We start from the raw sequence: 8,496 nt of genomic DNA on the forward strand, positions 1-8,496 counted from the left end.
CATTGATCCGTAACGGAGATCGCGTTAGACCTCTTGGGGCCCTATGTAGTATGTTTAAGATACAACAACAACAAAACTTTAAATACATTACAACATGTGTACGTAACCGATAAATTTACCGTATAACATCGACATGGTTTGCAATTTTGTATCATTGATAAAGCAGCAGAGAGGGCAAACAACCTCTAATCGGTTCTCCCGTATTTTCTCAAAATAAGCCTTTCTGGGTTATCGCAACCCCTCCCGAAAGAAAGAAAAAAACGCGATATCCAGCGTAAGACAACTCCATCGATGACAAATTGGCTTCCCCGGATATCGCCGATGGGTATTTTTTTTCTTTCCGATACACCGAAGGAAAATATGCGATTGTGTCGGTGCCAATTTGGAGGTGCACCCTCTCTGCTGCTATAAATTAAATCATATGTAATCGATAATGGCAAATATTGGAGAAGCTTATATCACTAGATTAGCTCGAGAGCGACTGGAAGCAATCAAAAAAATTATTCCTGTTCGTGATTCTGTAAGACAAAAACTTCAAGAACGTCAAGAAGCACAAGTTGAATTTGCTACGGGTACAGAACAGTTATTTAAACCCGTAACAACAGCTACTGAGAGAATTATATGGGGAGATATTAAGGATGAGACGAAGGAGGGTATTCTTCCAGTATTAAAACAAACCGTTGAGCAGACTGAAAAAATATCAGCGAGAACTACAAAAAAAAAATAAGATTTTACGAAAACTGCGAGACGAGTATAACGTTCACGTAAACGCGTTTACGAATCTACGTATAAACTTTAGAAAAAATAATGAAACCGCAGAGGAATTCTTTGGTACTCCGATCACCGTTGACGCAAAACTTTCTGATATCAAAACTAACATTTACACAATGAAGAAAACACAAGAAGATATCATAAGTGGTATTCCTGAGATTCTTAACAAAATTAGTCTGATTAAAATCCCACCTGGAGTTACTCCCAGGCATATTACCAATATCGTATACACGGTGTCATCTGGATTAGCAACATGGTCAAAACAAAATAATACTATCATATATTCCGCAACAGTCACTGGTATGTATAGACTGTCTGTGTTCAGTGCTGCAAAATTGGAGATATTTACAATGCATCCCTGACGACATTCCATCGACAAGTTTTCCGGGGTTGTGACTATCATAAATAGCTGAACCGAAGAAACGTTCATACTGGAAGCAGCCCCCAAGAAATTAACCACAATATCTTACTGGTGGTGTTTGGAATTTGTAGCTGAAACACCTCAATTGTTTACTGCGTAAAATATAATAATGTCAACGACAACATCGATGACAAAGTCATGTGTCCAGCTATATAGATACGATCAAGTACGCGAATGGCAGTCAGAGTTAAAAACCATCATCGACAAATACACAACAAAAGTAGAAAAATATAAGCGACGAGCAGTTATTCTTGAAGTTGCAGTATACTCGGTATCCGAGTTATTTGCATCCACCGGAGTAGTATTATCAGCGATAACGCCAGCAACAACTGAAATCGCGTTAACAATATGCGTTTCATCATCAGCGGAAATTGCAGGTGTTTTAATATAATCGCGAAAACGATATCAACGTGCACGAGCACAAAACGACACGATTATGGCACGCGGCTAAACACGGCCAAAGCAGCATACTCAAAATTATCGTCGCTGACATCATCAATCCTCAACAACGAAACAATATCATATTCCGAATTCATGATGATGACAAACACATACACAGACTGCAAGCAGTCCGAGTCCCACGTTTTGAAGGAAGACATATAAATAACAATGACAGAGCTACTTCAGGAGATATCCGCAAACACAACTCCAGTAAGGACCACAATGATAACAGTAAGCTCAACCAAACCTGAATTCAGAATTAATGTTCCAACTGCGATTCCGGTAAGCAAGATCGCAATGGCACAGTTGAGAGTATGTCACAGTTGGCCCAATATCAGATCAAAGTCATTTGGCGGATTACCAGCAAGTAATTCGTTTGGTTCGCAAATAAAAAAAAACAAAACAAGATGGTAAACCCGACTGGAACGTTGTTGGAACTGCAAAAATCCACAAACAAAATCATTGATGAGTTCTTCACTGATATACTTAAACAATGGAGAAAAACATTACCACCGGCAACTATTCTCCGGCACAGCAATGACCCAGAGGGCAAGGACGACATGTATCCCCGGAAATTGTAAATATAACCCCAGTGGTCGCTGTCTTGTGTGTGATGTGATTGATAATAGGTACAGCACGGACACAACAATGTCAAATCAAGCCCAGCAAGGATTCAGTTTTTATTCATTCACGCCAAAAGGTCCACCTGGATTTTTGATTGTGCAAGAGCCGATGAAAAAGTCAATCTACGATGGCATAATCCTCTGTTATCAAGAATAAATTTCAAACTAACAGACCAATTAGGCCACTTATTGGATTTGAGGTTTGAAACGGTAAATATTAATTTACTTAGGATTTCCATCGTAAAGATCTCATCGTGATGATTACCATCGTAAATATCTACGATTTTCAAAGATCTTCAATCGTGAATCTGTTAACCGATTCAAGAAAACACCACAACAAATAATTGTCCTGAGAGTCAAGGTGGATATTTTATTATAAGAAATTTATTTTTTACTGAAAATATATCGTATTTCTCAATTCGGAAAGTATTCAGGTAGTCATAATCTTTTGAATCGACTGATTTCTCAATTCGGAATGTATTTATGTAGTCAAAATCGTGTGCAACGACTGATTTCTCAATTCCGAAAGTATTTATGTAGTCAAAATCGCGTGCATCGACTGATTTCTCATGCAAGTATAATACTTTTATTTTTTTGTGCACAGAGTGCAAAGCACTCCACCGATTTGTTAATTCGGAAAGTATTTAGCTAGTAAATATAATGGAAATCGTCTTATTTGCTAATTTGAAAGTATTTAGCTAATAAATATCATGGAAATTGTTAATTAGGAAAGTATTTAGCTAGTAAAAATCGTGTAAATCCATCAATTTTCAATGAAAAACAACAACAAATATAATATTGTCAGTGAAAAAATAATCATATTGAAGTCAGAAATTCATTTTTTACTTTCGATTTCATATCCACGAACTTACTTGATTTCCACCTACTTGATAAAATCATCTTTCGTTTTCGACCGATTCACGATCTGACATAAGTTTTCTTAATTGTGTCACACGAGAATAATTATCTTTTTTGCTTCATATTCAAGAGATAATTGTGATCTAATTTTTTCAATTGCACGAGACAACGAAAGAAATTCCTTTATTCGCGTTTCTTCTACTGTGGCTAGTGATTGACACATAGCCGTCTGAATTTCCTTTATAAATCTATATTGTGATGGCAGAGCATATCTTCCTTGGAGTTTATCCTCCTGCAGTGTTTCAAAATCAGAAATGATTTTTTTTAGGATTTAGTTCATCGGATATATTTATGTCGTCATGTTCTAATTTTTTACTAGCAACAATTACATCATTGATATTTTCATAATTCATTAATTTATATACCGAATATTATATATTTAAAAGACAAATATTATAGACCAAAAAGAAAACATGATGAGCGGTTATCATTCATGGGTCCCTGCACTGGTCTGTGTGTTTTTCGTGGGGATATTTGTCTTTGTTTGAGACATTTGTTGTTGTTATTATTGTTGTTGTAGGGTTTAATGCCATTTTCAGCACACGATAGACTATACATGGCGGCCAGTATTAATGGTGGAGGAAGAACCCGGGAAAACCCCCGGGAAAAAAACACCGACCCACGAGAAGCTACTGGCAAGTTTTCTCACATACCCACGCTGGCTGAATTTGAGACTCGAACCCACGCAGACAGAGGTGAGATGGCAGTGATCCGTAACGGAGAGCGCTTTAGACAACTCGGCCACTCGCGGCCCCTTGAGACTTTTGTTTCTTGAGACATTCATTGTCTTTTTTTAAAACCTTTCTTGCACCCCCATGACCTTTTCTTTCTTGACTCTGTCAAGGGCCAAACATTATTTCTGAATGTTATTTTTGTGGGTACCCATGTGACTTAGATCTTATACATCCACGCTATTGTTTATTTTGGGGAGTCACAAACATACCTCCAGCGAATTATATAAGCGAAACGAAATGTTAGAATATTCAGAAGGCTGTCTGTGCACTTCAATTTTATGGACAACTCCCCCAGTATCAATCCCCGAGGTGAGTAAAACGTACTCATCACGCTGTTTGACGTGCCGAGAGAGGTGTACATGGGCTACTGGCGCCCCAGTTATATAGAAAAAATCTTTAAATCGGTACCGCGGACAATATGCTCGCTACGAGTGAATCTAAAGGGAATTGAATGATCTGCACTACGAATGCGCCATGGCTCTAATCTACTGATATGGGATTTAAAAATTATTATGTAGTTACCCACATATCGGTTTCTGAACACACGGTAAAATATATTTGTCTGCACTCAAGATAGATATAACAGCGGTTTCTGAACAAAATGTATAATAGCGTCTTCTACCTTGATAAAATTGGGTCTGAAATACATGCATCGTAGCAGATCTAAAAATAACTCACTGTTGTGCAATGTGTAACCGTAGTTATTTTTCTATTTGTGAGTCAGAAACCATAAATATCTTTCTATGTTACATTACTGATATTAATAGCGACGTAGACAGTTAATTAATTAATTACGACGTATATAGTTAATTATTTAATTACGACGTAGATAGTTACTTACGACTACGGAGAAAGCTATATTACAGAATTATCTCCCTTGTTTCGGGTCGAACAAGAAGTAGTATGTTAATATAATTTTCTGACCAAAAATAAATAAATAGTTAGTGAATAATACATCTTAGCTCTCTCTCAATGATATTTGAAAAGAATTTTTTGGTCATATTTCTTTGAGAGTGCGGATTTGTATATATTTTCTGCGACTTTTAGTACTGCATATATCGATTGAAATATTCTCTCTTCGCCAGTATCTAAATTTATGGATACAACTGCTTCGGCGCTACTATCATTGCAGCCAGTATTACCAGACTTACAATTATGGCTTTGCGTGACAGTTCTCAGATTGGATAAAGAATTATCGGTTTTTTGATTGTTGATGTGAGCGATCACAAGACTGTCTTTGATCACTCCAAGGAAACATTCGAATACAAAACGATGACAGCAATATCTTTTCTTCCCAACACCAAACGTTATATAGCCATGATTATTAACAACAACAACTGGTTTTATCAAACAACAATGTATAACTACTCCATCACGAGACGCTTCATAATTTTTAATGGTGGGATGTTGAACAGATTCTTGATTCAATTATATAATAATATAATGCGTTTAAATTATAATTTGTCTGAGAACCTATTTAAATAATCCTCTTCATACGCTATAACTCTGCCCTGACAGAGTCAGGGTCATTTATTTATTATCATAATATCATTTGTGTTCCCTGTATCGCTTACCACAACAACAAGCACATAACTGTGTCTTTCCCCGCAGACATGGTATTGGTCCTTAGCTTCCATTACGAACACATTGAGAATGTTGCCCGCAGAATTCCTTTACACATGATTTGCCACATGGAGTCACAGATCCTACCTTAAACCATTTACACTGATTCATTATATATAAAAATTTTATTTAAATGTTTGTCTTAATTATATATGGATGAGTTTAAGAGATTATCCAGAATCAAGCCCTGGAAAGCTTTTAGATTTGATCTTGACAGACTATCCCCTGACTCGCGAAGTCGAGCCTTGACTGATCTGATTGATATTATCAGAGGTGCCGAAAAAGAATTTCGTGATGATGGAGCATCTCACGTGTGGTATACATTCAAAATTGTACGCGATGACTCTGTCAAGGACTCTGTCATTGATGCTACAATGAACGATGCACGAGAGAAAGTGATTATCGATTACCTCAATCAGAAATATCTTTTCAGAATAAAGTTTATTGTGCAGGCAGATTCCGATACGTGGATTGTTCATGACAAATGTGATCCTGTCCTTGCTAATGGAAAAACCGCTGTGTTAGGTAAAGATTCCAATCCAGGAATGTTAACTGGGATTGACAGACCATATTACGCTCGATCGTATCCTGTGACTGCGGTTGTTTATGGAATTTATCAACTTAATGATAGACCTAACAATAATGATCTTGCCCCGATCAGATTTTTAGAGCCGAGCGAGTAAGGAAATATTTTACAAATGCGAAGCGTGGAAACGGTTTAACCGATCTGCGACGTGACAAAATAGCAAATTGGGCTGATTCAGTCAAAGATACCGGAGCATCAATAAACGATGTCGCTGAGTTATCAGGTAAATTAAAATTTCCAACGGTAGTAAAAACGTTAACGGGGGAGGTTTTATATGAATCAGCGAATAAAGGAAAGGAAACGCCAATTGAAATTATTGATCATAACGCTCACGCTTGGACCTCCGCAGTAACAATATTTCCACGAGATCATGTCGTGAGATATTACTCGTCAGAGAACTCTGGGAAAGTATGTTTGATTTTATTAAACAGATAGGTAAAAACGATCCGGTGTCAGTATGGTTGTTTAAGAGCTCCGAAGATGAAGAATATGATCAATTTGTAAGACCCAACGGCGATCTATATCGTGAAGAATCTCTGCATGAAGAAATGAGAAAACTATCGGAAAAATATTCAGAAAATATTGAGCAATTGTAAACTTATTGTTTCATAGTTCCGTCACTTGCTGCCCACGCCGCGAGAGAGAGAAATTCATGGAGACCAACACGCGCTGAGTTCCTCGGACATGTTCAGGCGAGTTGTATCGAATATGGACATGGCGGTTTGTGGAATACCGAATATGACCACAAGGATGCCATTTCCGTGGACATGGTCGCGTGTTATCCGGGAAGTTTACTCGGGATGGGCGAGTGTGCTGGATATTTTGCGCGGTTTGGACATCCTACAAACGAGATGACACGAGTGGCGATTAATGGTCCATTACCCGATTTTGACCTGACAGGATTCACTCGTGTAGTTTCGTTTGAAATCGCTAAGAATCTTCTTCCGTGTTGTTATGTTTGGTTTGGTAGACATTTCTCGGAGCGACGCTGGGCACCAATAGTTATTACGATATATTCTTGACAACCGCCTATTAATGTCGTTGACGGTCAGTGAAGCAATAATATCATATAGGAAGCAGACCTCAGTTTGGTTACCAACACCGGAGCCTATCAGTGTAGATGAGGACATCGAAGAATATGCGCGGGTATGTCCAAACGTTCCTAATGATGTCATCGTCGATGACACTCCTAATATTCTGAGGATTAGACTCAGCAACAGTGAAAAAACCGCAGAATATCTCAGTAGAAGAATAATCGGTAAACTTACTCAGTGTGGAGCAAATGATCATAAACGGCATCACGCACGATTGATTATGGATGATGCTGAATTAAATTTTATAATTGCTGATGCCGCTGTGAGAAATATATTTTGTAATCTTGAAGACGTTTACTTTTCTGACGGAACACGGTTGGGCACAGTTGTTAGTTACACTGATGGAGAATCTCCTCAGTATACACATTAAAGATCTTCAATGTTCCCTTATGTGTCTATAAATTTGCTATCGACGATAAATAGATTTCCTCACACCGCAGTTAGACTTGCAACGGATTCATTTTACTTGAATAAAAAATATTCAGAATTACTGGTTCGTTTCACAAGCACTGATGAACCATGGAGTTCGTGGAGAATAAAAAGGAAATGTTACATTGTTATTGTGAATCCTAGGATGTTGCGGTTAGAGATAGTTATCGCAAATGAAAATTATCAGAATTATCGTCGGAGCCATCCTTGTTTGATCCAGTATCCAGACACAAAACTGTTCATTTGAACTGGCCGGGGGGTTCTCGTAAGACAACTCGGGTAATCGAATTATTTCGACAGAAACACGATGATATGAATGTGCTAACACCAACACACAGACTCGCCAGGGAGATGAAACAACGAGGAGTTAATTCTTGTACTTATCATAGTTTTTTCAAATACAGCGGCGGCATATGGGCTCCATATCGAATGGGAGAGAAATATATTCCAACGATTATCATTTGGGATGAAGTGTGTACAGTGTCGTTGGAAATATTAAAAACATTTCTCGATTGGTTGTTATTGAAAAATACATCTGTGATAATGTGCCACGATCACTGTCAACCACCGCCGTTTGTTGGGCCATCTCCACACGATTGGTTGAAGAATTGTGTTGATTATAACTCGCAGATAACTGATGATCACATATCTCTCGATGCAGAATTAAAGGAATTAAAACAATTAATCAGACTACAACCGAACAAAAGTCAATGTGAAATAGCGCGTAAAATAATTTCATAAGCTTCTATGAACGAATTTCTACAAACATGGAGACCAAACGATTTAATAGTGGCAAGTAGAAAGTTAGTCAGAGACACACTCCAACAGCGGTTGTTTCAGTTACATAAAGAAAAAT

The sequence above is a fragment of the Sinohyriopsis cumingii genome, chromosome 15, assembly GCF_028554795.1.
Source record: "Sinohyriopsis cumingii isolate HCF-2022 chromosome 15, ASM2855479v2, whole genome shotgun sequence".
Classification (NCBI taxonomy): domain Eukaryota; kingdom Metazoa; phylum Mollusca; class Bivalvia; order Unionida; family Unionidae; genus Sinohyriopsis; species Sinohyriopsis cumingii.